Consider the following 20,940-nt stretch of genomic DNA (forward strand, 5'->3'; position numbering starts at 1 on the left):
GTCACCAGATAACTTGAAGGTTGCATAAAGGTTTGTTTGTTTGCTTTTCCCCAATTGAAAGCCATCAAGCCTCTGTTGTTATTGTTATAAGGTGACATCAAATAGGTTGCAACTCATAGTGACCCGTTACACAACAGAACATGCTGTAATCATACTGCCCTTTCTGTTTTCTCTCAGCAGAATAATCCTGGATGACTTTAGCTTGCTTTTGGATGAATCTGAGGAGAGAATGAGATTGGGGTTTACCCTGGCCAAGAAGGTGAGATAATCTGAGGCAAACCAAAAAGTCAGTATATTTGGGAGTACTTTTAAAAAATTCTGTGTATATTTTATTACAGTAAGGCTTGCTGCCCTCCAACACCCTCACAACCCAAACCAAACAAAAATAATGTGAGATTTCCACTGTAGCCAAGTGCTCATTTCTGTTATATACAACTCTTTGTACATTCACCTTAACTTTCTCGATCTAAGTTGCTGTTGTTAAAATAACACCAACAAGATTACACGTTAACGGCTGCAGCAGAACTCCGAATGGCTCAGGCATCTCCTGATAAGGTGAAGCGAGCAGTCCTTTTATCTTTTCAGTCAAATGAGCAGCTCTCTGTGGCTGCAGCCTTCGGGGAGGATACTGTGTGGGTCAGCTTCAGGCTCTTCACATGTATGCTGCCCCTTGTGAATACAATCTAGAATCTTCTGGCGCTCTTGAAGGCATTCATCAAACATAGATGAGGATGCCTCTTCATGTTCCTTTGGTTCTTGAAATTCCCGGTCTTCTCCGTACTGAATGGCAACATCAATATGCTGTAAGACAATGTTCATGCTTTCTTCATCTGACCGGTCATAAGGTAAAACCTCACCATGCTGTACTCATCAGTATCCACATAGAGCTTTAGTCAATTTCTTGAATGTTTTGCTTCTTAAAGACACTTGTAGAATGATCTAACAAAGAATACACATCTGGATCTAGACACTTCTAAACTTATTTTTAAGCCTTCTTACTCAGCAGATCCATTTTCGTCATGATGTTCACTTGTGGGATTTCTAGAGAGATCATCACACTGAGCGGTGCCATGATGCCAGAAAGACACTTGAATGACTCAACCAGGCATTCAGTGTCCACAAGGAAAACCCCACAGCCTGGGAACTCCCATTGCTCCAGCTGCTGAATCGGCTGCTCCATCACAGGCAGGCGAGGGTGCAGTTCCACCTGACCTGGACAGTCAAACAGGACAGAGCCATCCTCGACATGGCCTAGGCAGTTCTCGAGCTAGGCAAAATTGCTAGCGAAGGACTCCATGCAAAATATCAACCCTCCATTGGGACCGAACTGCTGGGAATTGTCTTCCATCACATCATCTACTTCAATCAGTTCCCAGATGTCAGCCATCACGGGGTAGCTGTAGCGCTCTGCTTCAGGAATCAGGTTCACAACCTGGACAGACTGACTGAGGGCTTCGCAGTGCTGGACCACTGTGGCACAGTAGATGTTCTTCCCACTGCCCGAGGGGCCCATGACCAGCTGCGCATACGAAGGTATTTTACCACCCCATCTCCCAGCGCTGCCAGTCGCACTGGGGTAAGAGATACTATAGCCATTCTTGACTTAAGTGAAAAAAAATGCTAACTATAACACCTGATGAAGAGATCGCACTACGGAGCTAGACTAGCTGGGTTCTTGTTAAGCGATAGGAAACACTGCTGGGTCCTGTACCATCTTTGCAATCATTACTGTGTTTGAGCCCATTGTTGAAGCCACGTGTTGAGGGTTTTCCTCTGTTTCTTTTCCCTGAGTTACCCAATTAAAAGCATATATCATTAAATACTTTTACTGGGGGCTCTTACATCTCTTATCACAATCCATACATTCATCCAGTGTGTCAAGCACATTTGCGCATATGCCGCCATCATCATTTTCAAAGCATTCTCTTCCCACTTGAGCCCCTGATATCAGCTCCCCATTTCTTCCCTTTCCCCAGCCGTTCCCCTCACGAACCCTTGAAAAATTATAGATGGTTATTTTCATATCTTACATCGTCCTCCATCACTCCTCACCCACTTTTCCATTGTTCATCCTCCTGGGAGGGGGTTATAGGTTAATCCTTGTGATTGAGTCCCCTTTTCTCCCCCCACCCTCCCTTAATCCTTCTGGGCATCTCTAGTCTCATTGTTGCTCCTGAGAGTTTATCTGCCCTGGATTCCCTGTGTTGTGGGCTCTGATCTGTAGCAGTTATGCATGTTCTGGTCTAATCAGATTTGTAAGGTAGAATTGAGGTCACGATAGTGGGGGGAAGGAAGCACCAAAGAACTAGAGACAAGTTGTGTGTTTCATTGATGCTGTACTGCACCCTGACTGGCTCATCTTTTTCACTGATCTCTACTTTAACAAGTAGGATGTCCATCTCCAGGGGCTGGTCCCTCTTGACTAACTGGTTAATAAATCTAAATTTACCATTAGGGAAGATTATTTAACATTCCTGAGTCTCAGGCCCTCAGAAGTCTGTAAAGGGTGGACATTGTTTTCATTGAGTAGATTCTCACAGCAACTCTGTAGTACAGAAGAGAACTGCCCCACCGGGTTGTCAAGGCCATAATCTCCATGGAAACGCATGGTCTCCTCTTTCTCCCATGATGTGGCTGTGGATTCAAACCACCAAGCTTTCCGTTAGCAGTCAAATGCTTAGCCACTGTACCACCAGGGTTCCCTATCGCTTTCATAGAATTATTTTGATAATTAAATAGGATAAGCCATGAAAAGCATGTGGCAAAATGTCTTTTGCATAATGATCACTCAAAAATGTGGTCATCCTGTTTCATTTGCCTGCTTCCTGCTCATCAGCCCATGCAGCCTCAGGAGTCAGAAGCCTTCAGCTTCCATCTGACTCACAGACTTGGACTGGCCTAGACCAGCTTATTCCTCCCACTGTGGGAGCCACTGTGCTGCAGCTCTCTTTCTAAATACACATACAAGCATCACTGGTTTTCCTCCCCCAGACAACCCAGCCCAAGACAAAGTCGTAACTCATAAAATGTAAATTCTTTAAAAGCGAAACTAGGTCTGTCTTTGAGCAGTAGAAATGTTGTTGTTAGGTGCCCTTGTGTGCATTCCAACTCTTAGGGACCTTTGCACAGCTGAGTGAAACACTGCCCGGTCTTTTATTATCCTCCCAATTATTCCTGTGCTTGAGCTCACTGTTGCAATCACTGTGTCTCTGGTTGTACCTCTTCCAAGATAGATTTAGCCTTTCTTCTGGCAGGTCATGGCATATTTAATATTCTTTGGAAAAATCATAACTAACAGGCACCAATTCTTCTCAATTACAACTTGAACTTATATCTGAGCAATTGATAGTCTTTCCCACAGTTGGCCCATCGCCCTGGCTTTGGTTAGTGATATCAAGCTTCTCCTTTGGATCTTTTCCCTGATGCAGTTGACTTGATTCTTCTGTCTTCCAACTGTTAAGGTCCGTGTATGTAGTGACCATTGGGGAAAGGAAAAAAAGTGGTTGCGAGAAATAAATCATTGTTTTTCAAAATTCTACCATACAATCTCCATCATTGTTTCTCTCACCAATGCCACATTTGCCAATCATCAATCCTTCCTTTTTGCTTTCCACTTTTGCTTTCCAATTGTCAGTTGATAAAACAGCTTGGAGGGCCATACCTGACCTGCACTGCTTTCCCTGGTGCCCTGACACAGAGCTGAGACATACCTCTTCCTACATCTTTCTTTGACCCTGTTCTGATACCAACCCTTCCTCCCAAGGCACTCCTTCTATTCTGGGTTCCGTAATTCATTGCAATAGCCACACAGAACTCAAAGGGAACTTTCACACTTGTGGGGCTTTATTAGGGAATTTAAAGGTTCCCACAAGTCAGATCAGTAAGTAGGAATGTACCCAGTCATTGGTCCAAGCAAATCCTCTTCATTTATTTATCAAGTTGATATGAAATTGTGTAACTACCATAGCCTGCTCCTTGGCTTTTCTTTCTTTTTAAATGCAAATCTGAAAATGTCTTTCCTGGTAAATTCCTTTAACAGTTTCCTATTGCTCTTAAGATAAAATTAAGGTACCTTCATCTGACCTATGTTTCCATGAATGGTCTGGCCTGCCCACACCCCATTCAGCCTTATCCAGCATTACATTTTCATACTTCATTGCTAGGCACATCTGTTCTCTTCCAGTCTTGTGCACACGTTCTTCTGGAATATCCTGATGCTATACATGGAGTATGTTTTCTTATTCCTCTGAAGCATGTACTTGTTATGAAGCATCAGAGTAAGATATTCAGAAATTCTCATGTTATGCTGGTCCTAAATGATAAGTAGGCTTAACTCTTGCCGAGTAGGATGCCATTAGACTTTCTATTACTCCATATTCTCCCCGCTACTTAAAACTGCCTGCTTTTTCTTCCTTTTTTCCAATTGAATTCTAAAAGGTTATTTCACTGTTACTTTATTTCACATTTCCCTGACGGTGATAATCTTGAAGAGTGATTATTGGCTTGCGCTGTCTTCACATTATAGAAACTTTGGGCTGCTAACCATAAGGTCAGCAGTTCAAATTCACCAGTGGCTCTGAGAGAGAAAAACATGCCATTTTGAGTTGAGAAATTCACAAGGACAGTTCTGTCCTATAGAGTCACTATGAGTTGGCATTGACTCGGTGGCAGTAAATTTGAGTTTGAATGAGTCTTCACACTTATTAAATGCTATTCTATCTAGGAGAGAAAAGGTTTTCTTTTTATTTTAATGCTGTTAGTTGGTTTTCTTACTAAGTGTCTTAATATTAATACTATTAATATTTTGGATATTAAATTTTTTTCAGTTTTTGTTTTGTAGAGCTTTTTTAACTTTGCCTTGGGTTTTTATGTTATACCTTGATGTGAAGACCTTTAATTTTAGTGTGTTTGAATTTTTCTTGTGTTTCTTTGTACATGGATTGCTTTGAATCTTATAAGAAAAATGCTTCCTTTTCCTGAGTTCATGTTGATTATTCTTCTATATTTTCTGGTAAAAAGATTAAGGAGGTACCAGTTTTATTTTTCTTCATGATTAATTAACTCAATGCCTTTTGAGAAATAATTTATTCTTTTCCCCTGTAATGATTTACATCTGTAGTTTTGTGTTACATGAAGCCTCCATATATCTCTGGTTCTAGCGCTATGATTTCAGTTGGGGTCATTATTCATCTTTGTCTGTCATTGAACTAATAACTGTCTTAATATTTATGTCTTCATAATAAAAGTTGATGTCTAGGGGTTCACATCCTGTGCTTACTTCGGGGAACAAATTGGGCACGCCTCAGATCTTTGTACACCACATTGATGCTAAGGTCAAGTTTTACTGTTTCATAAAAAGGACCACTTAATATTTTGATAAGGATTGCATACAATCTCAATAGAAAATTAGGAAGTAATGTTATGATTGAGATGTTTATAAAAATACATAAAACTGGGCATATCTCTTCATTTGTTTTATTTTCCTTTAGTGTCTTTCAATATACTTTTAAATGTTCTTGACAATATTTTTGTATTTCTTTTGTTGTATTTATTCATATCTTTAGCTTTACCTATTCTAAACTTTAAAAATATTTCCATTCTCTGTTTGTTGTTGTTATATAGAAATTATATTGAATTTTGTATTCACATTTAATATCTAGTCTCTTGTTAAACTATCTTATTAATTTTAATAATTTGTAAAATTCTTTTGGATTTCTTAATGAAGATAATTATATTTTTCCGTTATAGACATTATGACTTTTATTAGTATATTTTTTCCCATACTTCTCTAACAAGGACTCCCAGTACAATACTTAATGGAACAATAATTTTGAACACGTTTGTATTTTTCCTCCTGGTTTTAAGATGAATAATTCAAAATTTTTAATATCAAGTAGAGTGATTTCAGTTTGCAGCATAAACGCTTAAGTAGACTTAGACTTTCCCTTCTCCTAGTTTTATTACCAATGAGTGTTGAATTTTATTATTTCCTCATTCTTTATTATTTTTAATTCCTAGGATAAACCCACTTTGATCATGATATGCCATTATTTATTGCATTGCTAGAGTTTACACTTTGTTTAAAATTTTGTATTTATACTAATCTATAAGCCATTATGATAAACATGTGGAGACTTCCTTTTAAAAATATTATTCAAAATAGACTGTATAATTGGAATGAATTATCATCCTGCAATTTTGAAAGATTAATCTATACTAACATCTAGACTTGATGGTTTTCCATGGTTTAGTTTACTACTTTATTATTTTTTCCAGGATCTGTCTGTCAGTTTTAGGAAAAGAATGAGGTTTTTGAGCCCATGTTTTCACATAACGGAAGCCACTGATTTAGTTTAGGAAAAAAATCTAGCTAATTCTGATGATCACTCAACAATGGTTGCAGTGGTTCACTGATGGTCAGCTACCGTATGGCCAAGCCAGACTAGAAGAGGATGTGAAGGTACCATTGCCAACGTCAGGTGGCTCTTGGCTGAAAGCAGAGAATATCAGAAAAATGTTTATTGGGTTTCTTGATTTTACAAAGATTTTCCATTCTGATCACTTCATTATAAGTGAGTTTTGATGTCAGTCAAACACTTCCTTTTACCTTTTTATTATTATCTTTCATTTTCAGTGTCTTTATAAATTCTATCTTTACGGGTCTTTGGGGGAGGACAAAACTTAGAGGCATATTTTAATATATGCATACATAAAAATACAAAAGTCATGAAGACTTGCTGCAATGATAAATAAGAGCTGGATGGTGTCTGTTGTAGTAATTATTCCACTCATGGAAGATTCTGGATCATATGGATTATGTCAGACAATGGGGATTGCGTCTTTAGTGTGAAAATTGACAAGAGTTGTCACTATGGCCTTTTGATTTCTGTTTCCTTCTGATATTTCCAGGATCTGTCTATCAGTTTTAGCCAAGGAATGAGTATTTTGAGTCTTTGTTTTCAAGGTAACGGAAGCCAGTCATTTCATTTAGGGCGGGAAATCCAGCTAATCCTTTCTCGAGAAGACCTAGTGCAATATGAATTATGTACTGGGCTGCTAACTGTATGGTCAGCAGTTTGAATCCACCAGTCACTCCCAGAGAGAAAGAGGACTCTTTCTACTCCTGTAAAGATGTCAAGTCTTGGACATATTTTATAGGCTCACTGAGTGGAAATGACTCGAGGGCAGTGGGTAATCCTTTCACTATAAAGTTTTCCCACAACTGTTTTTCCTTCCTCTTAGTCTTGCTTACATTTTCTCAATCCCTTGACTCCCCTTCTTTATGTTATGGAACTTTCTATCCATTAGGACACTGACGTCCTTGTTGACCATGCCTTAGTCTGCTTCATAGCAGTGTTTTATACAGCACATCCTAACATTGGACCTCTATGTGTGAATGTCTGAGAATGATAACATCAGCAAATTATGCACTGCAATGTTATATGTAGCACATATACTAACAGAGAAATGCACCAGGGAGAAGAAGCCATCAAGCCAGATGGTTGTGTGAGTTTGGTGTCCCTAATTGTCTCATTTTCAGCCTTTCTTGTTGTCTACTACCTGGAGTCAGTTGCTGGTTTGCATTTGTCGTAGTATTTGATAAATGCCATTCTCCCTTGGTGGACCATGTGCTCCTTGATTGAGAAGATCTTGTCAATTTCCATCTGAAGCCTTTCGTTTGCCCGTGGCACTGGCCATCCAGCATTGGACTGTTAACCTAAAGGCTGGCGGTCCCGAGCCAACAGCAGCTCCATGGGAGCAGGTGAGGCCGTCTACTCCTCTAAAGAATAACAAAGCCACAGAAACTCTTTGTAGACTTCCTGTGTGTTGAGATCAACTCTGTGGCAGTGGCTTTTTTCTTTATTGGTTTCATACATTTTTGCTGAATAAATATTTAGTATGTTTTATAAACTGCAGAGCATCATACACAAAAAGCTTCGTATATTTATATGAACTGAAGAGAGTAGAGTAGTCTGTCGCATATTAGACGATTGAAGCAATTCTCTAAGAAAAGCTAGAGAAACAATATTTTGAGAGGGATTATCATTTCTGGCAAAAGGAGAAAAATGTCTATGCTATTTATTTTCAGAATGCTATAAAAACAGGTAAATCTGTCTTCAAAAATATATGACGTCAACCGGTGGAGTATAATATGCTTTCTATTTTAATGAATGCTATATGAAGTAATACCAATAGAAACTCACTCATCTATGCAAGAAATTTGGACAATAGCTACTTGGCCAACTGACTAGAAGAGATCCATATTTGTACCCATTCCAAAGAAAGGTGACCTACAGGACACAACTATAGAATAACAACATTGATATCACATGCAAGTAAAATTTTACTGAAGATCATCCTACAATGGCAGTAGCATACATTGATAGGGAGCTGTCAGAGGTTTGGGCTAGATTCAGGAGAGGACATAGAACAAACTATATCTTTGCTAATAATGTCTGATGGATATTGACTGAAAGCAGAGAGTAAGAGAGGGATGTTTATTGTGTTTCATTGACTATGCCAAGGCATTTGACTGGGTGCATCATGACCAACTCTGGATAGCCTGGAAAACAATGAGAAGTCCAGAACACTTTATTGTGTCTATACAGGACCTGTTCATCGATCCAGAGGCAGTTGTGCGAACAGAACAAGAGAATCCACATGGTTCAAAATCAGGAAGGCTGTGTGGTAGGGTTGTGTCCTCTCATCACACTCATTCAATCTGTCTCGTGAGTGTGGTAGTTAGATCATATGTCAATTTTCAGTCGAGGAGTTGTGGAATCAAACCAGTCAACCAGGCCTGATGATGCCTTCTTGGGGGTGTGGGCTTTTTATAAGGGAGAAACTGGGAACTTCTTTCTCTCTCTCTCTCCTCCCACTTTCCCCTTCTCTGACCCTCCTGTTTGCTGGGGCTCTGTGTCTGCTTTCAGGGGTGGCCCCATATGGGCTGCCTGACACTGCAAGCTGTTTGTGCCCTGCCATGTTTCTACCGACCTTAGATTCATGTGACTTTGTACCTACCAGGCTGTGATCTTCCTGCATCCTGTCTCACCTTTTTGCACCACTGGCCTGCAGACAGGTGAGCCCGAAGAGGGTTCCAGTTAGCATGAGGCCCATGGACTTGAGTTTGATTAGGCTGGAATGCCTTCTTGTTACGGAATTACTTCTTGATATAAAGTTCGTTCTACTATGTAGATGAGTGTCACTCCCTGGCTTTGCTTCTCTAGACAACCGAGTCTAAAACACCGAGCAACTAACCAGAGGAGTTGGACTGCATGAAGAAGCATGCTGCATTCAAATTGGAGGAAGGCTTATCAATAACCTGTGACATGCAGATGACACCACCTTCTTGCTGAACGTGAGAATGACTGCTGATGAAGATCAAGGACGGCAGCCTTCAGTGTGGATGACAACTCAGTGTGAAGAAAACCCAAATCCTCACAATTGGGCCAATAGGTCACCTCATGATAGAGAAAAGACTGACGTTGTCCAGGGTTTTGTCTTGCTTGGATCGACAATCCAGGCTCATGGAAGCAGCAGTCAGGAGATCAAATTCGCATTGCACTGGGTAAATCTGTTGCAAAGGATGGATATTAATTTGAACACTAAGGCATGCCTGACCCACGTCATGGCATTGTTAATAGCCTACTATGCATTTAAAAGGCAGACATTGAATAAGGAAGACTGAAGAACAACTGAATTACGGTACTAGTGAAGAATATTCAAAGTACTGTAGACTCCCAGAAGAACCAACAGACCTGCCTTGGAAGAAGTGCAGCCAGAATGCTCCTTAGAAGCAAGAACGGTGAGACTTTGCCTCCTATACTTTGGCCATGCGATTAGGGGAGACCAGTTCCTAGAGAAGGCCATCATGCTTGGCAAAGTAGCGGGGATCAAAAAGAAGAAGGTCTTCCAGAAGAAAGCGTGGCACAGTGACTGCAGCAACACCCAATGCCCCACATGACCCCGATGGTGAGGGTGGCGCCGGACCAGGCGCTGTTTGGTTCTGCTGCACATGAGGTTTGCTGTTCATCAGAACTGACTCAAGGGCACCTATCAACCATAACATATGTGGGGCTCTGTTGCAACTTTCAATTTTTACCCACAAAACAGAAATATTCTTAATTTCTGTAAAAACATTATAAAGCTCAAATCAACTCAAAGTTCAAATCCCAAGCATGTTCCTAACTGACTATGTGACTTCTACCCCTCATAGCTTATTTTCCTATCTGTAAAATGGGCATAATCCTACAACTTCCTACCCCTCTGTGGCTATAATCGTTGGCTCCAATGTAACAGTGATTGGGGGGACAGTGCGGGGCTGGACAATGTTATACATAAGGTTGCTCTGTATGCCTTGTAAGGAACAAAGAAGATAATGTTGCAAGGTGTTTTAGCTTGGCTTCTAGCACGCGGCAGATGCTCAATCAATGGTAAATATTATTTGCTATTGTTGTTAGTGCTATTATTGTTGTAATTATTAACTCCACATTTGAACTTTTTGTAGAAGGAAGTATTCTTCATCTCACACCTAAGAGTCATTGAATTGAAACCCTATCTATAGCTCAAGCATGTTTGCCAAATTGAACTATGACCCTCAGATTGGTAGATGATGGGAATAAAGGAGAGACTGTAGAGGAATTATTCAGACAAGCATTTCAAATTTACAGTACAATGAAATGACAAAGAATAGTATTGTTTTCTCTTCTCCGGACTCAGAGAGTAGGCATATCTCCTCTTCAAAGAGATGGATTTCATCCTTTAAAATTAGATATTAGCAAAAGTATTCAGAAAAATGGGATGGAAATATATAATTCAAAGATAGTCTTGACTATTCTTTTATTAAAATTAGACCCATTCTTTGGGAGAACTTCTAATCTAAAGTTATTTTGCTGTATACAATTCAGGGGGATCTTTTTATGAAGCTCTGTTATGGGAAAATTGGATTGTCATCATTGTAATAGATATTGCCTACCATTTGACTAATGACACATGTGTGGAATAATTAGCTATGCTAAAATAAGATTGTATTCTACACATGGCTCTGTCATACCAGAAGTTCAGTGGCAACGCTTCTAATGGAGAACTTTTCATTTTCTTAAAACAAATGAATCACCTTAGAAAAACAATGGCTTTCAATAATAACAAAAAATGTAGACATTAAAATTAGAATTTGTTAAAGGAGTTATAAAACATGTTTTGCACCAGATATTATTGTCATATAGACTGAATGGTTCTACTTATTTTGCTACTCTGCTGAAGTCCCCTTTCTTTGAGCCTAGACTGAACGGGTAATACTTATGGAAAGAGTTGCCATAGCAACCCATATTGATGTCACAAGCTCAGGGTTCTGACTTCATTGCATAATGCAGGAGCAGCTGGATTTGCAGCAGAAACACCTTGCAAAAGAACAAGTATCTTGGTTTACAGCAAAGAGGACACAGAAAAACAGCAAGTTAGAGGGGTTGAATCCAGGATTGTGAGTCAGATTGCCTGAGTTCTTATTTTAACCCTGCCTCTCACTTGTTGCCTTGCTTTGAGTAATTCTGTTTACATGTCTGAACTGTAAAAATTCTGTTTACATGTCTGAACTGAGATTTGAAGCTAGACATCTGTTTCTCGGAAGGCCATTGCAGGAAAACCTCAGGATGGCTAAGGCTCCGCATTAGCTGGGCAGCTTTATAAAGCTGAAACTCCCTAAATTAACTTGAAATAAAGAAATTACTAGCATCTGGGAGTAAAAATCTAGCTAGTGCACAAAGCTGAAGTGGACACTTTGGGGGCAGGCATGTATATAGTTGTGTATTAAGAAAACAGTTATGGGTAAAGGACAATTAGCATGATCTAATTCTTATTATACTAAGAATAAGGATAACGCTTACATAAATATACCATTACATCTGTATAGTGATTTAAAGGTGTTTTTATATATGTAGAGTGACACAGTGAAAGGCTAATCCATATGTGTTATGGGTTTCATGATTCTAATGTTCATTCATCCCATCTCATGCATGTTTAACTTTACTATGCTAATTTTGACCCTTTTAAAAAGCAATGGAATAAGGAAAGTGGCTTCGATACATGAAAATAAAGCATTTTAAATCCAAATGAGTAACATCTCTTTTTCCAGAAGGGTCTCATCTTTCCATTGGAGCCGAACACTTGTTCAATACATAGAGTACAATTCAGAATGGTGAAATGTCAATTTAGGAATCTGAGGAAGATATTTAAACTAACAAACTTCCATATTTAAAACAGGCAAAATATTATATTGCTTTTGGTTTCTATTGCACCTAAGGTAACAGGTTGAACATTTTCATAAGCACAGAAACCACCCCCACCCCCATCAGTGTCAGCCATTCCAAATTTTCTAGAAAAATTTAACATGCTGTAAGCTTCATCAATGCAATTCTGGGTTAAATAACCCTCAAATAGGCATAAGCAATTTGTCAAGTTTAGGCAAAATGTTAAGTTACTGTTGAAGAATGTACAGGGAAGGAGAAGTTGTGGCCTTGCTTTGATAAGCCTTTAAATGCAATTGACATCTTCCTCATATTGCAGTGCAAGTCATATTGCAGTGCAAGTCATTTGCTCGAGTCTGAAAGTCTTGCAACATTGTTACAAAACAGAATATACTACGCTATAAAAAACATTTTATAGAATGTATAAAAATGTAAAGTGATATTTCATTGCAGGCATGAAAGTCTATCAGCTATTCTTAGATTTCTTTCACCCTGGGAGAGAACTTTATCGTGTGTTTCCGTGAACTTAATCAAACAAATACTGATTAATCTTATTGGGATGAAAATGACCTGAACATTTGGAGTGAAAATATGCTAAAAGAGCAGGGTGGTGGCCACTCTTTTTCTTTCTTTACTTTGCGTTCTTCATTTTAAGCAGAGAGTGTCTTATGGGTTACCTATTGAACTCTGCTTTGACCTAACTCGACAGCAATTCCTTCCTTCCATCAGTCCTTCTCTATAACCCCTAAACATATCAGAGATTACACATTCAATGGAAAATGATGAACAAGAGGGAGCCGCACATCAGTTTACAGCAAGAGGACATAGGAGAAGAGCAGGTTATTGGGGGTCAGATCTTAAACTCTGAGTCAGACTGTTGTGTTCTTGTTTCAACTCTGCTTCTCACTTTGTTTGGACTAATTCAATAATCATTACTAAGACATCATTACTTATTACTAGATTTCATTTATATAGCACACAGAAGCCTGATAGATTAGAGCTGCTGTACCAAAGTTAGGTGGTAGAAGAGTACAGACCTCACAAAAGTACTTATTGTACATGTCAGGCTGCCCTCCTCCTATCTGATGGCTCCCATCCAGAGTCACCCACCTCTCTCATTCTCACATTCTCTCGGTCTCTCAAGAGCTGTTCATGCAGCTATATTTGTGGCTTTAAACAAAACTCAGCTATTGACAGTTGTTCAGTTAAAGCCACTCAACACTTTCAAATGCACATGTGTTGTGATAAGAGCTATACAAGCCCCCAATAAAATGATTTTTTTAATTAAAAAAGAAATGCACATGTGTGTAGTATTTCAAAATATTCAAAAGTAGCAGAAGAACATTTATCAAAGTTGCGTGTAGTGATGTTACTTTTAAAAGTGAACAGAACCAGAAAGCAAAATCAAGGGCACGGCATTGATACTAACAGCGGAGGGGATTCCGGAATGGAGATAATCAGAGACAGGATCGTACATTTATTTTAGACAAAGAACATTTCTTAGTGGTGGTGGTACTTCAACTGGTATTTATCCATCTCTGTTCTCTCTCATATTGCATGCTGATAAGTAATTCTGTATTTATTATTAAAACAATAGAGGGAATAGTTGAGCAAAAATAAGTTAATATCATAATCCTGTGATCCAGAAAAAATCTGTAGCTTCTTTCTAAGTATCCTTTTAGAAAACATATTCATGCTTATATTTAGGCTCAAACTTTAATTTTAGAAAAATGAAAGCATATTGATCTGTAAGGTATTCTCAGATTATAATATTTTGTTACTTTTTTATGATAATCAGAGATTTACCAGAATTTAAGTTACATACAATTCCATTGCATGAACAAATATAAACTAATTTTAAAAAAATATTTAGACCTTATGTCATTCCCAATGTTTGCACACACATACACACATTCTATCATCTACTTATATCTGCATAAATGATTTTTGTATATACCTGAGCACTTATTTATGTATTCTTTTATTTAATAATACAATTTGTCCAGCTTTATTAAAGTCTAATTCACATATACTCCATTGCTTTCTGGCTGTAAACTCCTAGAAGTGGAATTGCTAGTTCAAAGTGTTATCCAATGTCTTAGTGGCTTTCAGACATCTGTCAAGCTGATTCCCAGAATTACACCAATTAACAATACAAGAAAGGGACCTATTTCCTCCACTGACATAGAACTGCTAGATATCAGCATAATTTTTAATCATTGAAACCTGTTAGATGACAAAAAATAGTATCTTTATAAATTTGTGTTGTTTACATATGGTGTTGTGATGTTGAACAACTTTTCATGTTTGCATTTAATATTCACATTTCTCTTTTTTGTTGATTAAAATAGCCTTTGATCAGTTATATTTTGCATTTATCTTAAAGTCATAATTGATGCATACTAGGCAAATTAGCATAATATATGGTCACCTACCTTTAAATTTGTGTATAGCATTTGTTCATTATTTTTTCATGTATTTTGAAATATAATTAGATACAAGTCAGTTCGTTTCTTCTCTGATTTCAACTTTTTAAAAAAATTAATCGTTTTATTGGGGGACTCTTACAAATCTCATAACAATCCATCTCTCAATAGGATTAAGCATACTTATACACATGTTGCCATCAACATTTCCAAAACAATTTCTTTCTACTTGTGCTTTTGGTATCAGCTCTTCTGCTCCCCTCCCACCCTCATGAGACCTTGATCAATTATATATTCTTATTGTTATTTTGTGTCTTACATTGTCTGTTGCCTCCCTTCACCCACATTTCTGTTATTTGTTCCCTGGGGGCTGGCTATATATATAACCTTGTGATGGGCTCCCTCTTTCTCCCCACCCCCTAACTCTCCTCCTACCCTCATCTTATCACTACTCCCACTACTGTTCTTGAGGGGTTTATATGTTTTGAATTCCATGTATAGAGAGCTCTTTTCTGTACTAATGTGTGTACCCTGGTCTAGCCGGACTTGTAAGGTAGAACTGAATCATGGTAGTGGGGCAGGGGGGGCGGGGGGGGTAGCATTCAGGAACTAGAGGAATGATGTATGTTTCATTGGTGCTGTACTGCACCCTAGTTGAATCATCCCTTCCTTGTAATCCCTCTGTGGGGGGGCGTTCAATCATCTACAGATGGACTTTGGGTCTCCACTCCAACCCCGCCTTTCACATCGATATAATTGTTTGTTTTGGATCTGTTGATACCTAATACCTGCTCCCCTCAACACCTCATGATCACACAGGCTGGTGTACTTCTTCCATGTGGGCTTATTTGCTTCCCTCCCAGATGGCTCCTTCTTTAACTTCAAGCCTTTAAGACCCCAGACTCTACATCTTTTGATAGCCAGGCACCATCCGCTTTCTTCACCACATTTGTTCCTGCACCCATTTTGTAGGCACTCTACTTTTGTTGTCGTGCCTTCTATTTTTTCATATGGTTGTTATTCTTTACATTTAATTCATTTTGTTTTGTTGGTATTTGTTTTGACTCAAGAAGAGAAATATAGTTAAACTACATTTGAATTTTCCCCATGTTTATTTTTTCCCATTTTTCTCATATATTTATTTGTATTTATTTATTGCAGATGTGGAAATTCCTGTTTCATGATGTAGTGTCACATCAAATTGTTTTATTTATTCATTTAATTAATGCAAAGCATTTGGTATTGTACTCATAACAACTTTAGGAAAAGAATTAGAAAAATGTTTCCCTTTAGTAAGTGGTTATAGAAAAAGAAGGTTTTAGAACGTGTTTTCTGTGATCTGCTGTTTTCATATAAGAGTCTAAATTCTATTTCTGTTGCATCTACCAGAAATGAACCTCCTGACATAGAGCTGACTTTGACTCCTAGCCATCCTATAGGGCAGACTAAAACTGCTCCTTTGGGTTTCTGAGGCTGTAAATATTTACAGGAACAGATTGCCTCATTTTTCTACTGTGGAGCAGCTGATTGGTTTGGACCTTAAGGTTTAGCAAGCTAATGCTTAGCCCATAGTGCTTCAGTGCACCTTCGTTCACATTTATTTTGATTGTAATATAAGATTTCTTCCATTGATTATGTAACAATGTCTTTACCTATAGCCATTTACTTAGCCCATTGGGTAGTTTAATTTTATCAAATGCTTTTTAAGCTTTATCAAGATGATTTTATGATGTCTATTCTTGAACTGTTAATGGACTGAATTATATAAATAGGCTTTCTAATGACAAACCATTTGCACTATTGGCATAAGACCAACATAGTCATGATACTATCCTTGCTGTATTCAACTGAATGATATTTTATTTAGGATGGTTATATCTCCATTGTCCAGGGGAGATTTTGCTTTTCCATGTCATTCTTATTTTAGCTATCAAAGATTATATTTGCCTAAAGAACAAGTATGAAGAGCTCTCTCTCCACGATCTGTAATAGTTAGAATGATCTATTACGCAGTTTGGATTTTTCTGCTCCTTGATGGAATTACCTATTTCTCAATTTTCTCTTATTTTGATGCCTCATTATTCCTTCCATTTCTTCAATCTATTTATTCTTAATGTGCTTTATTTGCTTTTAATTTATTTATCTTGATAAATACCACTGGAGATTAGACACACATTTTATTAATCTTTTCAAAGAGCCAACTTTTGGCTTTGTTTACTGCTTTGGTTCTCTATTCCTATGTGACACACTCAAAAACCTTATGATTGTGAGTTTGTGATTCAGGAATTCCCACAGAGCTTGACTGGGTGATTTTTGTACTCCATATGGTATCGACTGCATCTGCTTGATGGTATTCAACTAGTGGTAGGTTTCGCAAGGAGAGCCAAGGGAACTTTCACATGTCCTTGTTCTTTGGTGAGAACAGCTAGATGTCGACCTCAGCTCTGTGTCTTTCATCCATGCCATTAGGACTGGGCCTTTCTGCACGGCCTTTCCACGAGGGTGTTCAGGCATCTTCCATTACTTCTCAGGGCTTTATGAATGCTCCAAGCGGCACGGGATAGAAACTGTAAGCCCACTTAAGACTATATCTATAACTGACAAAGCATCCCTTCGACCATCTCTGACATTCACTGCCATTGAGTCAATTCTGACTCATAACAGCCCTATAGGACAGGATACAATGGCTTCACTGGCTTTCTGAGACCACAACTCTTTTATTTTTTTAATCATTTTATTGGGGGCTCCTACAATTCTTATCACAATCCACCCATCCATCCATTGTGTCGAGCACATTTGTACATTTGTTGCCATCATCATTCTCAAAACATTTGCTTTCCACTTGAGTCCTTGGTATCAACACCTCATTTTTCCCCCTCTCTTCCCGCCACCCCCCATCCCTCACGAACTCTTTATAATTTATAAATTATTATTATCTTGTCATGTCTTATACTGTCCGACGTCTCCCTTCACCCACTTTTCTGTGGTCATCCCCCAGGGAGGGGGCTATATGTAGATCCTTGTAATCGGTTCCCCCTTTCTACCCCACCTTCCCTCCACCCTCTGGGTATTGCCACTCTCACCACTGGTCCTGAGGGGTTCATCCGTCCTGGATTCCCTGTGTTTCCAGCTCTTATCTGTACCAGTGTACATCCTCTGGTCTAGCCGGATTTGTAAGATAGAATTGGGGTCATGACAGTGGGGGGAGGAAGCTTTAAAGACCTAGAGGAACTAGAGGAAAGTCGCTTCATCATCGCTACCCTGCACCCTGACTGAGACCTATGGGAGTAGAAAACCTCATCTTTCTCCTGTGGAGTGGCTGGTAGTTTGGAACTGCTGACCTTGTGGTTAACAGCTCAACACAGAACCTAGGACACCACCAGGTGTCCCTTTTCGTATGCCGCAGGTTACAGCCTCACAGATAAAAGTCAGTAAGAGTGAAGATAGCATACACCTATTATGAGGGTTAGTGACAAAAAATTGGAGTATCACCACCATCTACCATATTGAAACTATTACTTTAATGTTCTCTTTAAGTAATTTGCTCTTTTCTTTTTACTTTTGTCTTTTTGTTTATCTTATGTTATATTTCTCCCTCCTCAATCATTTGTTATTACCATTGTTCTTCTAATACAAGCACTGAAGTAAACAGTTTTCCAAAAAGTATTGCTTCTGATGCATTTCAAAGTTTCAGCTTTATTGGTACATTCCCTTTCATTCAATAGGAAGTATTCCCAATGTTCCATTTTATTTCTTCTATGACTCATGAGCTATTTGGGAACATGGTTTTAAAATTCCTGTGATAGGGCATATGAACAACCTGTCTCCATAGGAGTGATGAGATGGATCTATCCATTACAAAGTGTGATCCTTTTAAAATATTGATTTGAATAAACGTCAAACAATTTAGAGTACAAGGAAATTTTAATATTGACAGGATAGGTAAATCTGCTTCATAAGACCTCTTAAACGTATTGTTAAAGGGTGTGAATGTGTGTTAAAGGATGCTACTTGGAGGAGTAAGGTATATCTATCCCAAGTCATGGTAGTTTCTATCGCTTCACACGCGCATGAAAGTTGGACATCGAATAAAGAAGACCAAAGAAAAATCAATGGATTTGAAAGGTAGTGCTGTAAAAGAATATTGAAAATACCATGAACTGCTAAAAGGGCAAACCGATCTGTTTTGGAAGAAGTATGGCTACAGTGCTCCTTAGAGGCAAGGATGGCAAGACGTCATTTTGCATACTTTGGACAAGGTGTCAGAAGAGACCAGTCCCCGGAGAAGGACATTATGTTTAGTAAAGGAAAGAGTCGGTCCGTCCAGGAGCTAGATCAACACTGCGGCTGCAGCAGAGAGCTACATCATAAGCATAATTGTGAGAGTGGCACAGAACCGGGCTGTGTTTCCTTCTGTTGTGCGTGGGATTGCGAAGATTTGGAACTGACTCAGTGGCGCCTTACAACAACAACAATGGTATTGTCATTATGTCTAAAAAATATTATTAAAGGGAATCCTGCGATTACAGAATTACAAATAAAGTATACATTAATTTGCTTATGAATTATGCATATGGGAGTGGGTATATAGATTATGACAGACTGACTCTGAGTTGAGTAATGGTGGAAGGTAGCTGAAGGGTACATGAAGACTTCATATATTGCTCCATATAAGTATGTTAGAACATTTTAATAAGAAGTTTAAAATATATTTACTTGATAATGGTACAATACTTTCTGACGTAATAGCATTGATACACACACGAGAGATCTTAGAAAAAGTCATGGTGTGTGTGTGTGTGTGTGTGTGTGTGTGTGTGTGCACGCAAGCGCCTATGTCATTGCTGTCTGGTGCCATTGGGTCCGTTTGGACTCCTTGCCACTCTGGGAACTATAGGAATGAACGGATTTTGTAGAACCTGTCTCATTCCAGCTCATGAGGGTCTTCCTCTTTTTTCCCCCCCTTTATCGCTGGATCTTGGCTTTGCCAAGCATGGTTTCCATCCCCAGGGACTGGTCTCTCCTGATCACATGTCCAGAGTATATGAATGAGGTCCTACCATCGTCATTTCTAAAGTGCATTCTGCCTGCAACTCTTCTAAAACAAGTTTGTTTCTTTTTTGCAGTCTGCGTCATGCTCAATACTCCTCATAAATTTCTATAATCCAAAGCACCAATTGTTATCTGGTCTCCTTATTTGCTGTTCAGCTTTTATATGATCTGAAAAAATTGAAAATACCATGGCTTGGGTTAGATACACATTAGTCCTCAAAGTGACATATTTGCTGTTTAATACTTTAGAGAAGTCATTGACAGCCGAGTTTTCCAATGAAAGGGGTCATTTGATTATATATGTGACTTAGTGTATTGAATTTTGATAAATTTTCCAACTATACTTGAAAAGAATACAGAATCCGAGTAGGAATTAAGTCAGTGACAACGAAGGACAGAGGTTTCTTGGACTCATCCCTCTATTCTCTCTCCTTTTATTGGTACCTATATATACACACATCATATACAGACCTGCATGTGTACACATTACACATATGTTTATGCATTCACACATAGATATCATGTATGTAATCTCTGGAGAAGGACATCCTGCTTGCTCACGTGGAGGGTCAGGGAATGAGAGGCAGGCCCTCCAGGAGATGGATGGACACAGAGGCTGCAGCATGGGGCTCAGGCTTAGGAACAATTGTGAGGAGGGCGCAGGACCGGGCCGCATTTTGCTCTGCTGTGCCTGGGGTTGCTATGGGTCAAAACCTAGCAACACGAGTCTTTGATTTTTATCAGTAGATGCTTCATGTCCTCTTTACTTTCAGTAAGCAGCGTTGTGCCGTGCACATACTTCAGGTGGTCAATGAGTCTTTTTCCAGTCCTGACGCCTCCTTCATCTTTACGGTCCAATTCCTCAAATTATTCGCTCAGCATCCACATTGACCAAGTCTGGTGAAAGGATCAAACCCTGACGCACACCTTTTCTAATTCTAAACTGCACTATACCCCCTTGTTCTATTTGAACAACTGCCTCTTGGTCTATGTACAAGTTCAGCACGAGCACAATAAAGTGTTCTCAAACCTCAATTTTCTGCAAAGTGTTAGCTATTTTTGTTTTGATCCACACATTCAAATACATTGTGTAGTCAATTAAACACAGGTAATTTTTTTGTATGCTCAGCTTTAAGATCCACCTGACATCAATAATGATATCGGTATCTCAAGCTTGATATTTCAAAAAATACTATAGTTTTACATAGTTATTTTCCTGC

At 38.8% G+C, this 20,940-nt stretch overlaps 1 pseudogene; it reads right to left on the reverse strand.

The window, feature by feature from the left end:
* Window positions 1–585: 585 nt before the first annotated feature.
* Window positions 586–20,940, reverse strand: part of LOC101658774 — a 54,042-nt pseudogene continuing 33,687 nt past the window's right edge.

Source organism: Echinops telfairi, unplaced genomic scaffold, assembly GCF_000313985.2.
Source record: "Echinops telfairi isolate 266 unplaced genomic scaffold, ASM31398v2 ScPeMD7_3533;HRSCAF=4204_0, whole genome shotgun sequence".
NCBI classification, from domain to species: domain Eukaryota; kingdom Metazoa; phylum Chordata; class Mammalia; order Afrosoricida; family Tenrecidae; genus Echinops; species Echinops telfairi.